The sequence below is a fragment of the Oncorhynchus masou genome, chromosome 13, assembly GCF_036934945.1.
Source record: "Oncorhynchus masou masou isolate Uvic2021 chromosome 13, UVic_Omas_1.1, whole genome shotgun sequence".
Taxonomy (NCBI): Eukaryota; Metazoa; Chordata; class Actinopteri; order Salmoniformes; family Salmonidae; genus Oncorhynchus; species Oncorhynchus masou.
Window position 1 is genome coordinate 16,157,608 of NC_088224.1, and position 21,352 is coordinate 16,178,959.

General features: G+C 45.9%; 1 pseudogene; it reads left to right on the forward strand.

Annotated features, from left to right (window-relative positions):
* LOC135551356 (syndetin-like) overlaps positions 1–21,352 on the forward strand; it is a 232,573-nt pseudogene that overhangs the window by 174,214 nt on the left and 37,007 nt on the right.

Consider the following 21,352-nt stretch of genomic DNA (forward strand, 5'->3'; position numbering starts at 1 on the left):
ACCGGGCGGACACCTGGTAAATGTGGTCTCTTATGGTCAATCTTCCAATGATCTGCCTACGAATACGTCACAATACTGCAGACACCTTGGGGAAACGACAGAAAGGGCAGGCTCATTCCTCTCGCATTCACAGCCATATAAGGAGACAATGGAAAACAGAGCCTCAAAAATCCTTGTCATTTCCTGGATGCCATCTCATCTTGGTTTTGCCTGAAGCTCACGTTCTAGGGCACGCACAGAGAATATCTTGGTATTTCTGGACACGTCAGAGTGTTTTCTTTCGAATGGTATCAATTATATGCATAGTCGAGCATCTTTTTGTGACAAAATATCTTGTTTAAAACGGGAACGTTTTTCATCCAAAAATGAAATAGCGCCCCCATAGATGTAAGAGGTTAACCTGTCACCGTCATAGTGAAATTTCTGCCCTGGACAACTGTAAGGGCTGTTATTGTGAAGTGGAAATGTCTAGGAGCAATATCGGCTCAGCCGCGAAGTGGTAGGCCACACAAGCTCACAGAACGGGACCGCCGAGTGCTGAAGTGCGTAGTGCGTAAAAATCGCCTCTCCTCGGTTGCAACCGAGTTGGAAATTGCCTCTGGAAGCAACGTCAGCACAAGAACTGTTTGTCGGGAGCTTCATGAAATGGGTTTCTGAAATGGCAGAACAGCCACCCATAAGCCTAAGATCAACATGCGCAATGTCAAGAATCGGCTGGAGTGGTGTAAAGCTCGCCGCCATTGGACTCTGGAGCAGTGGAAATGCGTTCTCTTGATTGATGAATCATGCTTCAGCATCTGGTTTGGTGGTGCCAGGAGAATGCTGCCTGACCCAATGCATAATAAGGAATAATGGTCTGGGGCTGTTTTTCATGGTTCGGTTCATGGTTCGTGCACAAACAGATCTTTGGGGGGAGATCGGTGTGGAAGAACTTGACTAGCCTGCACTGAGCCCTGACCTCAACCCCATCAAACATCTTTGGAATTAATTGAAACGCCGACTGTGTGCCAGACCTAATCTCCAAACATCAGTTCTTTACCTCACTAATGCTCTTGTGGCTGAATGGAAGCAAGACCCCGCAGCAATGATCCAGCATCTAGTGCAAAGCCTTCCCAGAAGAGTGGAGGCTGTTGCAGCAGCAAAGGGGGGACCAACTCCATATTAATGCCCATGATTTTGGAAGGAGATGTTCAACAAGCAGGTGTCCACATACTTTTGGTAATGTAGTGTATGTTGGGAATTACTACATCAGCCTTACTCAATGCACAAAGTACTGGAGGCTTAAATCTTGATTCTTTCCACTCTTCTTATTGATATATGTGTTTGTGTCAACTCTGATCAGTTCGTTTTCTATTTTATTGTTGTGGAATACTGTAGGCTCAGTAAGGACATGGTGAACCCTATAACCCTCTTTGGCTACAAATTAATGTGCTTAATCCACTCCTACTCATCAAATCAAATCAAATGTATTTATATAGCCCTTCGTACATCAGCTGATATCTCAAAGTGCTGTACAGAAACCCAGCCTAAAACTCCATACAGCAAGCAATGCAGGTGTAGAAGCACGGTGGTTAGGAAAAACTCCCTAGAAAGGCCAAAACCTAGGAAGAAACCTAGAGAGGAACCAGGCTATGTGGGGTGGCCAGTCCTCTTCTGGCTGTGCCGGGTAGAGATTATAACAGAACATGGCCAAGATGTTCAAATGTTCACAAATGACCAGCATGGTCGAATAATAATAAGGCAGAACAGTTGAAACTGGAGCAGCAGCACGGCCAGGTGGACTGGGGACAGCAAGGAGTCATCATGTCAGGTAGTCCTGGGACATGGTCCTAGGGCTCAGGTCAGTTGAAACTGGAGCAGCAGCACGGCCAGGTGGACTGGGGACAGCAAGGAGTCATCATGTCAGGTAGTCCTGGGGCATGGTCCTAGGGCTCAGGTCCTCTGAGAGAGAGAAGGAGAGAATTAGAGAACGCACACTTAGATTCACACAGGACACTGAATTGGACAGGAGAAGTACTCCAGATATAACAAACTGACCTCAGCCCCCGACACATAAACTACTGCAGCATAAATACTGGAGGCTGAGACAGGAGGGGTCAGGAGACATTGTGGCCCCATCCGAGGACACCCCCGGACAGGGCCAAACAGGAAGGATATAACCCCACCCACTTTGCCAAAGCACAGCCCACACACCACTAGAGGGATATCTTCAACCACCAACTTACCATCCTGTGACAAAGCTGAGTATAGCACGCAAAGATCTCCGCCATGGCACAACCCAAGGGGGGGGGGCTCATAATCTCATCTATACTGTTCATGCTAATGTAACCTAGCCTGGGTGCCAGTCTGTTTGGTAATATAACCTAGCCTGGTTGCCAGTCAGTTTCTGCTCTTTTGCCAACTCCTTATGGAATTGTCATGCTACTTATTTGGCATGACAATGGAGTGGGCAAGAGCACGAACAGATCTGTGTGCTGGTGTAGAAGGTAATCAAGCTTCATTAAGGACTGGGCATGTTGAGTCCCCAGATAAACCATAGTGACAGCCAGACAGATGGGAGGGAAGGGGGAACATGTTGACTGAGGGCTCTGTCTGTCTTTGTTACCAGTTACATTGCAGGGCATGGCACAGGAACAAAGACAAGCTCCTAAGCTCTCTAGCCCTCTCCCTTCCTGACATTGTCATTGGAGACAATTGGCAGATTTAGGCTGGGAAGGAGAGAGAGAGAATGATGATATGGAGAGAGAGAGATGAGAGAGAGGATGGCGAGCATTTAGGATAAGGTATTTAAGTGGGTAGAGAGAGGATGGGGAGCATTTAGGATAAGGTATTTAAGTGGGTAGAGAGAGGATGGGGAGCATTTAGGATAAGGTATTTAAGTGGGTAGAGAGAGGATGGGGAGCATTTAGGATAAGGTATTTAAGTGGGTAGAGAGAGGATGGGGAGCATTTAGGATAAGGTATTTAGGTGGGTGGTGAGAGGATGGGGAGGATTTAGGATAAAGTATTTAGGTGGGTGGAGAGAGATGTGAATAAATAGTTGGCTTGAATAAGTGAGAGCGTAGAGCATGAGGAAAGGGCCAGCATCTGAGTTATTAATTACATCTAATTAGCATTTTAGACTGTACTAGTTTTAAATGAATGAAATTAAATGAAATTCATGAATGAAATTGACCTAAATACAGAATGATTGAGAAATTATTTACAAATGATTAACATTACTTTGAATCACTATGATCCAGTGTCTGTCTGCTTTCCTTTTATTTCTCGCTGCGCAGTTGTTTTGCGTAATTTCCGTCATAATATATTTGCATGTTTTATTTGATCAGAACAGCATTAGTGCTGTTATGACTCAGTTCTTAGTAAAATCAGTGAATTAACCAGTGAATTAGTGTGAAGATGTTAATGTCAGCTTCAGTCATTTCTCCATGGAAGGTGTGAAAAAGCCCCTGTCACTACTTCAGTGACCAATTACAGTTTAAAGGGGTTTTCGTGCAAAAAGGCTATTATTAGGTTACTAAAAATGTCAGTCATAAGTGGTTCTTTGTGTGTCACGTTGTCAAAAATGTGCTTTTACCATATAGACACAAACTGCTCAGACACCTCATTTTTATATGCACTGTCTACCTTACTTTGAATTAGTGACATGGACTTTTTGATTCTGATACTATGAAATCAGTATAATTCACATTCTACCCCTGGAAGTGTATTCTCCCAGTGAAAGACTTATGGGTCTCCTCATGAGATTCAGTCAGATGTCTTGAAACGATTAATTACCTCATGTACCACTTTGATTCCAAATACGACCAGCACATAATTAAAGTGTGGTGCGTTCACAATGAAATTCATTATACTTTTTATCTCCTCCATCCTCTCTTTTCCTTTATAATTGCTTTCCCTCAGATACAACTGAGCATTCAACAGACTCCACAGAATAAGATTACCCCCCTATGTACCATACCAACAGTGTGCTATCTAAATTCGTTATTTAAAATAAAATAAAAACTGCTCTGGAGAACATTCAGTTTATTCAGAGTGAAATGAAATTGAGGAAATGTATGAGAGTTTCTGTAGTGAAAGAGATTAGCTATTGATATCATTGGTCTGACCTGAAAGAACAGGAACTATGAGTGACTCCGCTTGTATATAAATGAACTCATGGCAGTGAACCCTTTATTTTAGGATTTTGTTATGGTTATTGGTAAAAAACGGTCAAATCAAAGTGGATTTGTCACACACAGTCTACAGCAGTGTAAAGAATACAGCAGAATGCATACTTGCCCCTCTTCCTCAACGGTGCAGAATAATGTAAAGTAGCAAAGCTAATCCGTCATGTTTGGAAGATGCATGGAGTAATCTCAAAGTCATATCTGTTACGTCAGGTATTCCCAAACTGGGGTACACGCAATGCCATCGGGGGTACACCAAATACAAATGTGATGTACATTTTTGTTTCACATTTTTCAAACAGTCCATTTATATTTTCCAACAGGGCTATACATATGAGTGAGGGTTTTTTCCCACCTGAGTAGCCTCGTTTTACTGCCAAAAATACAATTAAACCATCTAGTGTTCAGCGAAATAACAACACAATGTCAGGCAGCCCAGTCAATAATTAACATCCAATCACGTTAACTGTTACTCGCTCGCGGGAATTCCACTAACGATCTGTATGTAGCCAAATGTAGCTTCTGCTCATTCCATTTGCTTGAAAATTGATAAATTGTTTAAAAAAAGTAATGCCCGCGACCATAGAGACACATACCAGCTCTACTGGTAGTACTGCTACTACCAGCAGTACTACACCTGCACATGTCGACGACACAAGTTGTTCTGCTTCCACAGCACATCCAATGCCAGCATCAGTAATTCTACATTTGTTGTTATCCCAGCTAGCATGGACACTGACAGTTGTGAATCTGATGCAGCCGAAGGGCTACTGCCCCCTTCCCCGGGAAAGCACCGAACAACAGACAGGGATGATGGACCATCGAAGTGGCGCAAAAATAATGAGAACTACATTGATTTGGGGTTCACTTATATTGGGAGAGGTGCCTTTCCTCAACCACATTGTGTAATATGTGCAAAAGTACTATCTCACAACTCAATGAAACCTTCACTCTTGTGCAAACATTTAGAGACAAAACATGCCCATTTGAAAAATAAGCCACAGGAGTTTTATGAGTGAGAATAATGTATAAAATAAACAGATATCATTAATAAGAAAGGGCTGGAAGCGTCTTACATGGTGAGCTACCGAGTGGCTAGGACAGGCAAGCTTTTTCAGTTCTGCCCATAAACTTTCCATAGGATTGAGGTCAGGGCTTTGTGATGGCCACTCCAATAACTTGACTTTGTGGTACCTATGCCATTTTGCCACAACTTTGGAAGTATGCTTGGGGTCATTGTCTATTTGGAAGACCCATTTGCAACCAAGCGTTAACTTCCTGACTGATGTCTTTAGATGCTTCTTCCTTGCTGAGCGACCTTTCAGGTAATGTCGGTATAGGACTTGTTTTATTGTGGATATAGATACGTGTTTCCTCCAGTATCTTCACAAGGGCCTTTGCTGTTGTTCTGGTATTGATTTGCACTTTTGCACCAAAGTACGTTCATCTCTAGGAGACAGAACGCATCTCCTTCCTGAGTGGTATGACGGCTGCGTGGTCCCATGGTGTTTATACTCGCGTACTATTGTTTGTACAGATGAACATGGTACCTTCAGGCATTTGGAAATTGCTCCCAAGGATGAACCAGACTTGTGGAGGTCTTGGCTGATTTCTTTTGATTTTCCCAGGCCTTGAAATACATCCACAGGTACACCTCTAATTGACTCAAATTTAGTGTATGTAAACCTCTGACCCACTGGAATTGTGATACAGTGAATTCTAATTGAAATAATCTGTCTGTAAACAATTGTTGGGAAAATGACTTGTCATGCACAAAGTAGTTGTCCTAACCGACTTGCCAAAACTATAGTTTGTTATCAAAACATTTGTGGAGTAGTTGAAAAATGAGTTTTAATGACTCCAACCTAAGTGTATGTAAACTTCTGACTTCAACTCTATGTGAGAGTGGATTCTCGGCCCTCACTAGCGTAAAAACTAAATACAGGCACATAATGTGTGTGGAAAATTATTTTAGACTGAGACTCTCTCCAATACAACACAAAAAACTAAATAAATACAAAAAAACAACAAACAGAACGAAACCTAATACAGCCTGACTGGTGAAACTAACACAGAGACAGGAACAATCACCCACGAAATGCAAAGCGAAATACAGGCTACCTAAATACGGTTCCCAATCAGCGACAACGAGAAGCACCTGACTCTGATTGAGAACCGCCTCAGGCAGCCAACCTAATTAACCACACACACACCCCTAATCAACTACAATCCCAAACACTACAAACCCCAAAACGAAAATACAATACATCATAACCCCATGTCACACCCTGGTCTGACTAACTAATAAACTAAAACACACAATACTAAGACCAAGGCGTGACAGAACCCCCCCCCCTACGGTGCGGACTCCCGAACGCACCTCAAAACCATAGGGAGGGTCCGGGTGGGCATCTGTCCATGGTGGCGGTTCCGGCTCCGGACGTGGACCCCACTTCAAAAATGTCAATGTTCCTCCCCTTCGCGTCCATAGATAATCCACCCTAACCGCCGACCATGGCCGAATAGTCCTCACCCAGAACCCTACATAATAGAAGAGCAGCTCGTGACTGAGGGGCAGCTCGGGACTGAGGCAGCTCGGGACTGAGGCAGCTCGGGACTGAGGGACAGCTCGGGACTGAGGGACAGCTCGGGACAGAGGGGCAGCTCGGGACTGAGAGGCAGCTCAGCACTGAGGGGCAGCTCAGCACTGAGAGGCAGCCCAGCACTGAGAAAAAGCCCAGTACTGAGAAAAAGCCCAGCCAGGAAGTAGAATCCGGCAGATCCAGGCTGACTGGCGGATCCTGGCTGACTGGCGGCTGGCGGATCCTGGCCGACTGGCGGATCCTGGCCGACTGGCGGATCCTGGCCGACTGGCAGATCCTGGCTGACTGGCAGATCCTGGCTGACTGGCGGATCCTGGCTGACTAGCAGATCTGGAAGAGTCTGGTTGACTGGCAGATCTGGAAGAATCTGGTTGACTGGCAGATCTGGAGGAGTCTGGTTGACTGGCAGATCTGGAAGAGTCTGGCTGACTGGAATGGTCTGGCTGACTGGCAGATCTGGAAGAGTCTGACTGACTGGCAGATCTGGCTGCTTCATGCTGACTGACGGCTCAGGCTGCTCCCTGCAGATTGACAGCTCTGGCGGCTTCCTGCAGATTGGCAGCTCCATGCAGACTGGCAACTCCATGCAGACTGGCAGATCTGGAAGAGTCTGGTTGACTGGCAGATCTGGAAGAGTCTGGTTGACTGGCATGGTCTGGCTGACTGGCAGATCTGGAAGAGTCTGGCTGACTGGAATGGTCTGGCTGACTGGCAGATCTGGAAGAGTCTGGCTGACTGGCAGATCTGGCTGCTTCATGCTGACTGACGGCTCAGGCTGCTCCATGCAGATTGACAGCTCTGGCGGCTTCTTGCAGATTGGCAGCTCCATGCAGACTGGCAACTCCATGCAGACTGACAGCTCTTTGCAGACTGGCAGCTCTGGCTGCTCCATGCAGACTAGCTGCTCCATGCAGACTAGCAGCTCAGGCTGATCTATGCAAACTGACAGCTCTGGTTGCTCAAGGTAGACTGGCAGCTCAGGCTGCTCTATGCAAACTGACACCTCTGGCTGCTCAATGTAGACTGGCAGCTCAGGCTGCTCTATACAAACAGGAGGCTCCGGCAGCGCTGTAGAGGAGGAAGGCTCTAGAACCGCTGAACAGACGGGAGACTCCGACAGCGCAGGAGAGGGAGAAAGCGCTGGCTGCGCTGAACAGACAGGAGACTCCAGCAGCGCTGTAGAGGAGGAAGGCTCTAAAACCGCTGAACAGACGGGAGACTCCGACAGCGCAGGAGAGGGAGAAAACGCTGGCTGCGCTGAACAGACATGAGACTCCAGCAGCGCTGTAGAGGAGGAAGGCTCTAGAACCGCTGAATAAACGGGAGACTCCGACAGCGCAGGAGAGGGAGAAAGCGCTGAACAGGCGAGGCGCACTGAAGGCCTGATGCGTGGTTCTGGCACTGGTGGTATTTGGCCGAGGACACGCACAGGAAGCCTAGTGCGGGGAGCTGCTACTGGAGGGCTGGGGTGTGGAGGTGGTTCTGGATAAAGGACAGGCACAGGAAGCCTGGTGTGAGGAGCTACTACCGGAGGACTGGTGTGTGAAGGTGGCACAGGATGGACTGGACCGTGAAGGAGTACTGAAGAGCCTGAATGCAGGACTGGCACAGGACGTGCAAGGCTAGGCTGGTACTCAGGAGGCTTAGTGCGTGAGGCTGGCACACTTTCCACCAGCCGACTAACACGCACCTCAGGACTAGTATGGAGTGCTGACCCAGGTGCCATCAAATCCCCGACACGCTCCGTCGGCCGAATATTATATCTAAAGCACCAAACTAGCAACTCCCTCATTAGACTCTCCTCCAATTTTCCCATTAACTCCTTCACAGTCTCTGCTTCGCTCACCTCCAACACTGGTTCTGACCTCCTCCTTGGCTCTTCACAATAAACAGGGAGAGTTGACTCAGGTCTGTCTCCTGACTCAGCCACTCCCCCTGATAGCCCCCCCCCAAAAAAAATTTGGGCTGCTTTTCGGGCTTCCATCCACATCGCCGTGCTGCCTCCTCATATTTGCGCCTCTCCGCTTTAGCCGCTTCTAATTCTTCCTTGGGGAGGCGATAATCACCAGGCTGAGCCCAGGGTCCTTTTCCGTCCAGTTCCTCCTCCCATGTCCAATTCTCCAAATGGTGTAGCCTCTCCCACTGAAGCTGCTTCTGTTGTTTCTCGTGTAGCTCCCGTTTGCGCTGCTCCTGCCTGTTGACGCGCTGCTCCTGCCTGTTGACGCGCTGCTCCTGCCTGTTGACACGCTGCTCCTGTTTACTCTTCGCCTGCTGCGCTTTAGGGCGGCTACACTCTTTTGGTTTAGCCCAGGGTCCTCTTCCGTCCAGGATTTCCTCCCATGTCCAAAAATCCTTATAACGAGGCTCCACTTTGCGCGGCTCTTCTTTGCGCTGCTCCTGCCTGTTGACACGCTGCTCGGTCCGAGTTTGGTGGGTGATTCTGTAATGGCGTTCTTTTGTTGTTGAAGGAGAGTCGGACCGAAATGCAGCGTGTAAGTTACTCATGTTTATTTAAAGAAGACAAAACGAACGAACTAACATGAATAACTAAATAAATACAAAAAACAACAAACAGAACGAAACCTAATACAGCCTGACTTTTTTTAAAAATGTTTTATAAAAAATAATTTATTATCTTCAGTACCATTCATTCTTTACAAATCATAATTTACATACATACACAAATAATGATAATTTTAATTAAACTAATTAAATTAAATTAAACTAAACATAAACCCCAAACAAAAACCTCAGGGGAGCATCTTCCCTCCCCGTCACCCTGCAAAACACCTTTCCCTATCTCCCCGTCCCTAATCTATCCTTTTACAAATCTAAATGGCACCCAGCCCTAAACCCCCCTTCCACCTCTCCCGAGCAGCATGCTTCCCCCACTTCCTCTCCTCCCTCTTCATCCTCCCCCTCAAATCTCCTTCCACTCTCCTCACTATCCCTTCCACCCCACAATCTCTCCCTGTCTTCTCCATGTTCAGCCTTGCTTCCCACAGCCCCCGTTTAAAGAGACTCATGAGAAGCCAGAGCAGAAACCTGTCCCTATCCGTCCCTCTCACTCTCCCTACACCCCTCTCTAACCTGGCCCACGTCAATACAAAATCCCCCTTTACCAAACCTAACAACACCCGTGCCCTAGCCCATACTACTCCGGCAAAGGCACAGTCCCAAAAGACATGACGCACAGTCTCCTCCCTGCCACAAGAGGATCTTGGACAGGTGGGGGATTGCACTAAACTAAACCGGTACAAGATGGAACGTACCGGCAAACACTTATGAAAGCTCAACCAATTCAGGTCCTTGAGCCTGTTGTCCAGACCCCGCACCTGCACTCCCTCCCAGACCGCTTCCGAGATGCCTACTACAGGTGCCCGACTCTCTGCCTTTCTGACCTCCTCGTACAGGTGCCTATGATCTAAACCTACTCGGGCAACTTCAACCTCAGGGTGCGCACGCAACCACTTGGCCGCATGACCAAAGTGCCACGGCAGCTGTTCCGCCCGAGGACCCGTGTTAGACCACACCATTATGCTTCTCGCCTGATACGAGAAGAACACCCGCAGGAGGTAACCGGACGGGTGTATCACTGGCTGAGCAAGCTCCGTTAACAAGAAATAAACAAAAATTGTGTCCAGCTTGAGGGGGAAATGTGGTACCCCCCTACCTCCCTCCCCGATGGGACAGATCATGCGTGCCCTGGCGACCCACTCATACCTGCCACTCCACATAAACTGAAACACAAGCTTCACTAGAGGCCTTCTCAGACAAGCCGGCAATGGGTAGATGTATGCTAAATACAAAAGCGACGGCAACACATCCACCTTTAGGACCAGGACTTTGCCCATAAAAGACAAATACCTAGCTTTCCGCATTGCTAGCTTCCTCTGTACCACTGCAATACGCATGTTTCAGTTTAGCGTCGCAGAGCCGGAGGTCTCAAAATGGACCCCGAGAATCCTCAGGGCCCCCTCACAGAGAGATAACCCCCAGGCACATCCGTTCTACCGCGCCATCTTCCGAAAAACTTGACGGAAGACTTTGCATGGTTCAGAACTGCTCCCGACGCTCGAGTGAAATCCCCAAAGATGGCAAGGGACCTTGTCAGGCACGAGTCCTTGCACAACAACAAGGAAGTGTCGTCGGCGTACTGCGTCATCTTAACACGCAGTCCACCACTTCCAGGGATCAGCAGACCTTCCACCCCTGTGTCTGCCCTAATGGCAGCCCCCAGAGGCTCCATGTACAGAACGAAGAGGAGAGCCGAGAGTGGGCACCCCTGCCTGACCCCAGACGAGAGGTCAAAAACGTCACCCAAGTGACTATTTACACTAACTCGGCACCCCGCTCCGACATATAATGTACGAATCCATCCTATAAACTTCTCCCCAAATCCTAATCGACCTAACACTCTGAATAAAAAGGATCTATTCACGCGATCAAAGGCTTTCGCCTGATCTAGCGCTGCTACCATAAAAGGCAGTCCTCTATCTTCAACCCAAGCGATGGAGTCCCTGATTAACTGTAGGTTCCATCTAATAGAGCGGCCCTCTACCCCGCACGTCTGATCCTCATGAACGACGTAGGGAAGGGCTGTGCGCAACCGGTCTGCTAAAACCTTTGCAAGTAGCTTGTAATCTACACACAGCATGGTCAACGGCCGCCAGTTGCCAAGGTCAGTTACTTCCCCCTTCTTATATAAAAGTGACAGCACACCAACAGCCATTGATCCCCCCGGGACCCCCGTCTCAAGGATGGCCTTCAAGACTTCGAGGACCACTGGTCCAAGTATACCCCAAAACTTGAGATAAAACTCAGCCGGCAGCCCATCCATCCCAGGCACCTTCCCTTTTCCCATCCTCCTAAGAGCGCTCTCAACCTCTTCTAGTGAAATCTGGGCCTCCATCACTTCTCTAATGTCCTCCGGCAACCGCCTGGACAAGTGTTCTAAAAACACATTTCCCTGCTCTACATCTATTTCCCTTTCCTTAAATAAACCTTGGAAATGATCAGTTGTCACCCTGACCATATCCTCTGGTTCTCTAACTATACTACCATTTTCTTCCCTAACACCATGCATTACCTTCCTACTCTGTCTTGCCCTAACCAACTTAAAGAACATAGCAGAACAAGTCTCATTATGTTCTAGAAAGCCGCTATGCGCACGCTCCAGGAAAGCTCGAGCCTTCCGCTCCTGCAACTCCCTGAGCTGCGCCTTTAGGGTTGAGGATCTCTCCCAGTCAAACGACCCGCCGAGGTTGCCTGCCTCGTATTCGAGTTCAATTAACCTTTGGATACGATCCACCTCCCTCCTCTCCTCCCTTTTTTCCTCTTGCAATACCCTATTATAAAAGCCCTAATCCTCACCTTAACTAAATCCCACCACTCTAACACCCCCTCACACATGGACCGGAGACCCTCAAGCCTCCTAAAGAAAACATAAAACCCGTCAACAAAAGCCTGCTCCTCCAGCACATCCCGATCTAGCTTCCAGTACCCCTTACCAAAGAGGCAGACCGACGACCCCACCTGCAGGAGCACCCCGTCGTGATCCGAAAAGAAAACAGGCAGCAGCCGCCCAGACAACTTTCCCAAAGACCTGGGTACAAAAATATAATCGAGCCTCCGCTCAACCCCCCTGGAGTTACGCCATGTAGGACCGTCCATTTTCGGAGTAGTGTGCATACCACCATCTACCAGACCATGGCAAGCCATTAGCCTAGCAATGGCGCCTGCACTGTTATCCCCCTCTTCCTAAATCTGTATTAAAATCCCCCCCTATCACTAATTTCCTATTTGTAACACACAGGTGCGTCAGACAGTCCACCATCTCCTTCCTGTCTGCCACCACCTGTGGCCCATACACCACCACTAATCTAAATGTACAATCCCTTATTGTGACATCCACCCCTATAACTCTCCCCTGCATTACAACAAAGGAATCTTCCACTTTTACCTCCCTGTGCCCACACAAAATCCCTACCCCAGATGAGTGCACCCCCCTACACCCCAAACCGACTCTCCCTTGTCCCACTCCCTCTTAAATCTACTAACATCCCCTCCATCCCTCAGGTGAACCTCCTGTAAAAAACAAAATCAAACCCCACACCCTCCAAATAACTAAAAACCACCCTCCTCTTAACAATATCTCTTAAACCCCTTACATTTAAACTAACAAAAGTAAAATTAGACTCCATGAAAAAAAATAAAACATGTAATACACTCAAATACTAAACCCAGACAGAAAAAAACAAAAACAGGAGACTCACCAGATGCTCCCCTGCTCCATATCTACCGGTGAGAACACCATCTGTAATCCCGACATCCCCCCCTCTTCCTCCATCACACCATCCCAGGATGCAGGAATAGTGTTTGGCTTCGGGGTGCCCTGCACCCTGGGTCTACCCCCACAATCCTCCCCCTCCCCAGTGTTGCAGCTGGTTTGGAAGAAAATTGGGGAGACTGAGTCCCCAAACAAAAAACTCCCCACCTCCTCCTGTACCCAGTCCTGAGTCTTGTTAGGTGTGTCCCCACCCAAATGAAGTTGAGAGTCTTGGGAAACCAGCAGCAACCCAGAGGTTTCTCCCACCCCCATTACTCTCTTGGCCATCCCCTCCCCCTCACTGTCGGCCAATCGCACCCTCCTCTTCATTCTCTTCTTTGGTGATGGCGGCAGTGGAGAGATACCACCCCCTCCCCCGCCAGCTCCTCCACCATACCCCTCATCTCTTCCACCATGTCACTTTCCCCCAGTCCACTTGCTCTTCCACCGTCTTCTTCTCTACCATTCCTCCCTCACTTTCTTCTCTCTCATTCTCCTCCACTCGGTTGCCTTCTTCCACCGCTTTTCCTGGTTCTCCTACTCCCATGCCTTCCGTTTCCTTCTCTCTTCCATCCACCGCTTCTTGCTCCTCTTCCTTCCTTGTGGCCTTCCCCTCTGGACTTGTAGTCTTGTCATGAGGCATGTTTCCTTCCCCTCCTCTTCTTCCCCCATCCCCCGCTCCTGCTCCCCCCCAGCCGCAGACGCATATGACCTCTGACGGGCCGGGCACCCCCGCCACAGGTGTGCTGACGAGCCACACCCATGGCATGTCTTAGGCTTGTCACAATCCCTCGCCTCGTGATCCTCAGATCCACAAAATCTGCATTTTCTCATGCTGCACGAGGCGAAAATGTGTCCATAGGCCATACAGCGCCTGCAAAATGGGGGCTGACATGCACAAAACAAAGTCCCCCTGTCAGCCCCAAGGGAGAACATAGCAGGAGGATGAAGGTATCCACCATGTCCCTTTGGGTCCTCCCTGAGGAGGGCCTGGAAACCTCTCCTCCCATTCCAAAACCCAAGGGAGTCTTTGAGGTGCCTAGCTGAGGAAACGTTATCCATGTATCTCCCCAGAAAAGCCCTCACCTCTTCATCCTTAACGTAAGGGTTGTACATGTTAACAGTTACAACCATAAAGTTATTCTTCGACAGACTTGATATTTCATAGTGGCACATCGGCCTCTCACCTCCCACTGCTCTTGCCCTTCTAATGATATCATCATGTTTTTCTTCCGTATATAGCGCGACGTCGTATGCTCCCTCCAACGAGTTGCCTTGGAAACAAAACACGTCCTTCACCGTCAGCTTTAGAATCCCCATCAATATAATTCTTCCAAAAGATTCTCGTCCTAACGGCTCCAACTCCTTTTCCTTCCAAGCAAAACGAATCGTGTTAGCCAGCCCAATCCCAGGGATCGACCGTGATGATGTATTTAGCACCATCTCCGCAAGGAGAATGGCGCTCGTTATTTTCTCTTCCAATACAAGAAAAAACGAAAATCCAAAAGTGACCGCAACTGTCCGGTGAAAACTAACACAGAGACAGGAACAATCACCCACGAAATGCAAAGCGAAATACAGGCTACCTAAATACGGTTCCCAATCAGCGACAACGAGAAGCACCTGACTCTGATTGAGAACCGCCTCAGGCAGCCAACCTAATTAACCACACACACACCCCTAATCAACTACAATCCCAAACACTACAAACCCCAAAAGGAAAATACAATACATCATAACCCCATGTCACACCCTGGTCTGACTAACTAATAAACTAAAACACACAATACTAAGACCAAGGCGTGACAGTATCACTGTGACAAATTAATAAAGGCAGCCCATAGTGTTGTTCTGGTTCCTCTCTCCATAATGCTCTTGTTTTCACTCTGCATTATTTTTACCCCGAGTGTCAGTGGACCCATCGCACAATGTTCTTTGATTTTCTAAATGGGCGTAGCAGCACTGAGGGAGGGATGAAGTACGTCGGGCACTAGTAGTGGAAATGTATACACTTTGAGAGGGAAAAAAACACATTTCCCTTTAATTTGGTGGGAATCTATGACTGTTTCAGTGTATTTACTGTAGCACTCCTGTTCTGTAAAGGAAATGTCCTGATTTTAAAGGGACAATCTTTTATTTGACCTTTATTTAACCAGGCAAGTCAGTTAAGAACAAATTCTTATTTTCAATGACCGCCTAGGAACAGTGGGTTAACTGCCTGTTCAGGGGCAGAATGTACCTTGTCAGTTCAGGGGTTTGAACTTGCAACCTTCCAGTCACTAGTCCAACACTCTAACCACTAGGCTACCCTGCCGCCCCAATCTGGGATTCTAAGTGGGCACCCCTCCAATTTTTTGGTAAACTTCTAAGGGATGGGACTGGAGAAATGTCCCCAACATTTACATTAATCACAAACAATGGAGTTAAACAAGCTCTATTTTCTTTTAGTTCTGATGGGGTAAGAAAGTTGAACTAATCTCATAAGGCAGTTTACATAGTGATGTACTCCAAAAGTCTGAAACCGGATGTGCCCATCCAAGATTGCCCCTTTAATCCCTCAATTCCATTGAACTCTATGAAGTTGACAGAAGTTTAGAGGTAATGTGCATTAGTTCCAGCAAGGAAGCAATCCACATGAGCTGCACTTTTATGTTTCTTTAAGCATCTATTGATCTTGACTGATTTGTTCTTCAGAGGACGTGCTTTTAGATATTGAATTCTTCGTCTCGCTGTGAGTGCCTTCGTTTTTATCTATGTTTATAATATTCAGCCACGGGGCTCTTCAACTGATTTTTCACTCTTAATTGTCCCCGTCTTTGATGCTCAGCTCAGTTTTGATGGAGGCTATAGAATGAATGCAAAGCTTTCCCAACACATTGGCTCACCCGATATTTATTCAACACTCACTAAACTTCTATTCTCTGTCTTTTTTTCCCTTTCCGCTCAGATTTTCTTTCAGAGAATTCACCCCCGACTTTGTAAATGTTTCAGATTTTCTTTTATAATCACATAAACAACTTCTCAACCAAGGGTGATTTTGCCTGATTGCTCTGGCTTATTCAGGTTGAATGAACGCCTTCCGAGACAGCAGCAAATGGAATTTCAACACAGTGTTTTGTTAGCATGTGTGAGGATAAGCGGATGAGCAACTAGCATACAATGCCTTCAAAAAGAATTCATAACCCTTGACTATTTCCACCTTTTGTTGTGTTACAGCCGGAATTTAAAATGGATTGAATTGAGATTTTATGTCACTGGCTACACACAATACCCCATAACGTCAATGTGGAATGATGTTTTATTACATTTTTTACTAATGAATTAAAAATGAAAATCTGAAATGTCTTGAGTCCGTAAGTATTCAACCCCTATGTTATGGCAAGCCTAAATAAGTTCAATAGTAAAAATGTGCTTAACAAGTAAAATAATAAGTTGCATGGACTCACTCTGTGTGCAATAATAGTGTTCAACATGATTTTTGAATGACTACCTCATCTCTGGACCCCACAAATACAGTACAATTATGTGTAAGGTCCCTCAGTCAAACAGTGAATTTCAGGTAGATTCAACCATAAAGACCAGATAGGTTTTCCAATGTGTCTTAAAGAAGGGCACCTATTGGTAGATGGGTAAATAAAAGCAGGCGTTGAATATCCCTTTGAGCATTGTGAAGTTATTAATTACACTCAGTCACCACAAAGATACAGGCATCCTTCCTAACTCAGTTGCCGGAGCAGAAGGAGACCGCTCAGGGATTTCACCATGAGGTCAATGGTGACTTTAGAACAGTTAGAGTTGAATGGCTGTGGCAGGAGAAAACTTAGGATAGATCAACAGCATTGTAGTTACTCCACAATACTCACCTAAATAACAGAGTGAAAAGAAGGAAGCCTTTACAGAATACAAATATTCCAAAACATGCATCTTGTTTGCAAAAAGGCACTAAAGGAAAACTGCAAAAAAATATGTCGCAAAGAAATGAACTTTATGTCCTGAATACAAAGCATTGTGTTTGGGGCAAATCCACCACAACACATCACCGAGTAGGAATATGGAGATTTTTAGGAAAGAAAGAAACATAATAGAGCTAAGCACACCTAAAATCCTAGAGGAAAACCTGGTTCAGTCTGATTTCCAACAGACACTTGGGAGAAGAATTCACCTTTCAGCAGGACAATAACGTGAAGCACAAGGCCAAATATACACTGGAGTAGCTTACCAAGACAACATTGAATGTTCCTGAGTGACCTAGTTACAGATCCTATGGCAAGATATGGAAATGGCTGTCAAGCATGGATCACCAACCAACTTGACAGAGCTCTTAGAGACCAACCCAAAAAGACACATAGCTGTAATCCCTGCCAGGATTGTGATGTATTGACTCAGGGGCGTGAATACTTATGTAAATGAGATATTTCTGTATTTCATTTTCAATTCATTTGCTAACATTTATAAAAATGTGTGTTGACTTTGTCATTATGGGATATTGTGTGTAGATGGATTCATGCTGTAAGACAAAATGTGGAATAAGTCAAGTGAATACTTTCTGACGCACTGTAAATGTCTAGCAGACATACCGCCTCTATAGAGTAGACATACCGCCTCTATAGAGTAGATATACCGCCTCTATAGAGTAGACATACCGCCTCTATAGAGTAGATATACCGCCTCTATAGAGTAGACATACCGCCTCTATAGAGTAGATATACCGCCTCTATAGAGTAGACATACCGCCTCTATAGAGTAGACATACCGCCTCTATAGAGTAGACATACCGCCTCTATAGAGTAGACATACCGCCTCTATAGAGTAGACATACCGCCTCTATAGAGTAGACATACCGCCTCTATAGAGTAGATATACCGCCTCTATAGAGTAGATATACCGCCTCTATAGAGTAGACATACCGCCTCTATAGAGTAGATATACCGCCTCTATAGAGTAGACATACCGCCTCTATAGAGTAGACATACCGCCTCTATAGAGTAGACATACCGCCTCTATAGAGTAGACATACCGCCTCTATAGAGTAGACATACCGCCTCTATAGAGTAGACATACCGCCTCTATAGAGTAGATATACCACCTCTATAGAGTAGATATACCGCCTCTAGATATACCGCCTCTATAGAGTAGACATACCGCCTCTATAGAGTAGATATACCGCCTCTATAGAGTAGATATACCGCCTCTATAGAGTAGACATACCGCCTCTATAGAGTAGATATACCGCCTCTATAGAGTAGATATACCGCCTCTATAGAGTAGATATACCGCCTCTATAGAGTAGACATACCGCCTCTATAGAGTAGATATACCGCCTCTATAGAGTAGATATACCGCCTCTATAGAGTAGACATACCGCCTCTATAGAGTAGACATACCGCCTCTATAGAGTAGACATACCGCCTCTATAGAGTAGACATACCGCCTCTATAGAGTAGACATACCGCCTCTATAGAGTAGATATACCGCCTCTATAGAGTAGATATACCGCCTCTATAGAGTAGACATACCGCCTCTATAGAGTAGACATACCGCCTCTATAGAGTAGACATACCGCCTCTATAGAGTAGACATACCGCCTCTATAGAGTAGACATACCGCCTCTATAGAGTAGATATACCGCCTCTATAGAGTAGATATACCGCCTCTATAGAGTAGATATACCGCCTCTATAGAGTAGATATACCGCCTCTATAGAGTAGACATACCGCCTCTATAGAGTAGATATACCGCCTCTATAGAGTAGATATACCGCCTCCAGAGAGTAGATATACAGCCTCCAGAGAGTAGATATACCGCCTCTATAGAGTAGATATACCGCCTCATAGAGTAGATATACCGCCTCTATAGAGTAGATATACCGCCTCTATTGAGTAGAAATACAGCCTCCAGAGAGTAGATATACAGCCTCCAGAGATTAGATATACAGCCTCCAGAGATTAGATATACAGCCTCCAGAGAGTAGATATACAGCTTCAAGAGAGTAGATAAACAGCCACTATTGAGTAGATAAACAGCCTCCAGAGAGTAGATATATAGCTTCCAGAGAGTAGATAAACAGCCACTATTGAGTAGATAAACAGCCTCCAGAGAGTAGATATACAGCCTCCACAGAGTAGATAAACAGCCTCCAGAGTGTAGATATACAGCCTCCAGTGAGTATATATACAGCCTCCAGAGAGTAGATATACAGCCTCCAGAGAGTAGATATACAGCCTCCAGAGAGTAGATATACAGCTTCCAGAGAGTAGATAAACAGCCACTATTGAGTAGATAAACAGCCTCCAGAGAGTAGATATACAGCCACTGTTGAGTAGATACAGAGCCTCCAGAGAGTAGATACACAGCCTCCAGAGAGTAGATATACAGCCTCCAGAGAGTAGATATACAGCCTCCAGAGAGTAGATATACAGCCTCCAGAGAGTAGATATACAGCCTCCAGAGAGTAGATAAACAGCCTCCAGAGAGTAGATATACAACCTCCAGAGAGTAGATATACTGCTTCCAGAGAGTAGATATACAGCCTCCAGAGAGTAGATATACAGCCTCCAGAGAGTAGATAAACAGCCTCCAGAGAGTAGATATACAGCCTCCAGAGAGTAGATATACAGCCTCCAGAGAGTAGATATACAGCCTCCAGAGAGTAGATATACAGCCTCCAGAGAGTAGATATACCGCCTCATTCAGGCAAACAAGCCATTTTTGGATGTCTCTCAAACAGTAAAGTAATGGAAACTACGACTCTGTAAAAGTATCTTCCCAAATATCAGAAGCCAGCTGTACAATGTCAATAAGTTAACTCAATGATTTCTCTCCTGATATAAACTCTTGTATATAGGAAAGTCTGTTTTCCCCCAGTTTTCTGGAAGGAGAAAGCATGATGCACTTTAATGGAATAAAACTATGTGGAGAATGTCTCCCATGTCAGTGGATGAAAAGTTGCTCAGTAACAACAGCGTTAGGGCATGTGGGGAGTGACTAAATCTACTGCAGCAGTTCAATCTCTCAGTAAGACATTCCTGCATGCGCTTTGCAACGTGACCGGCCATTAGAATGTGCTTTGATCCTGTCTCATTCATTTTTTCACAAATAATTTTGATCTCTGAATAATTGATGGTGTGGCATTTCATTTGACGAATACAACATTTGTTGAATATTTAATATGACATTAATATTAAATGTCTCGTTGTCCTAGACAATGTCAAACACACTGATACTTCAACTGACAGTCAAATAAGGGGACATCTTGTGTCTAGAAGATATTAAACCTTATTAATAATAGACTGTCTGAGGACAGACATTGTTTTATTTCACCTGTAGGTTTATTGAACATTTCACAGTATTTTTATTTTGTTTTTATTTCTCGTTTATTTAACCAGGTAGGCCAGTTGAGAACAAGTTCTAATTTACAACTACGACCTGGCCAAGATATAAAGCAAAGCAGGGCAACAAAATCAACAACACAGAGTTACACATGGGATAAACAAACGCACAGTCAATAACACAATAGGAAATCTTTATACAGTGTGTACAAATTAAGTAAGGAGGTAAGGCAATAAATATGCCATAGTGGCGAAGTAATTACAATTTAGCAATTAACACTGGAGTGATAGATGTGCAGATGAGGATGTGCAAGTAGAAATACTGGTGTGCAAAAGAGCAGGAAAAACAAAAAACAAATATGGGGATGAGGTAGGTAGTTGTTTGAATTGGCTATTTACAGATGGGCTGTGTACAGCTGCAGCGATCGGTAAGCTGCTCTGACAGCCGATGCTTGAAGTTAGTGAGGGAGATATAAGTCTCCAACTTCAGTGATTTTTGCAATTCATTCCAGTTATTGGCAGCAGAGAACTGGAAGGAAAGGCGGCCGAAGGAGGTGTTGGCTTTAGGGATGACCATTGAAACGTACCTGCTGGAGCGTGTGCTACGGGTGGGTGTTGCTATGGTGACCAGTGAGCTGAGATAAGGCAAAGACTTATAGATGACCTGGAGCCAGTGGGTTCGTTCGGCGAATATGTAGCGAGGACCAGCCAACGAGAGCATACAGGTCGCAATGGTGGGTAGTGTATGGGGCTTTGGTGACAAAACGGATGGCACTGTGATAGACTTCATCCAATTTAATGAGTAGAGTGATGGAGGCTATTTTGTAAATGACATCGCCAAAGTCAAGGATCTGCAGGATAGTTAGTTTTACGAGGGTATGTTTAGCAGTATGTGGCCTCCGTCTCAGATTGGGCTGATCAGAAT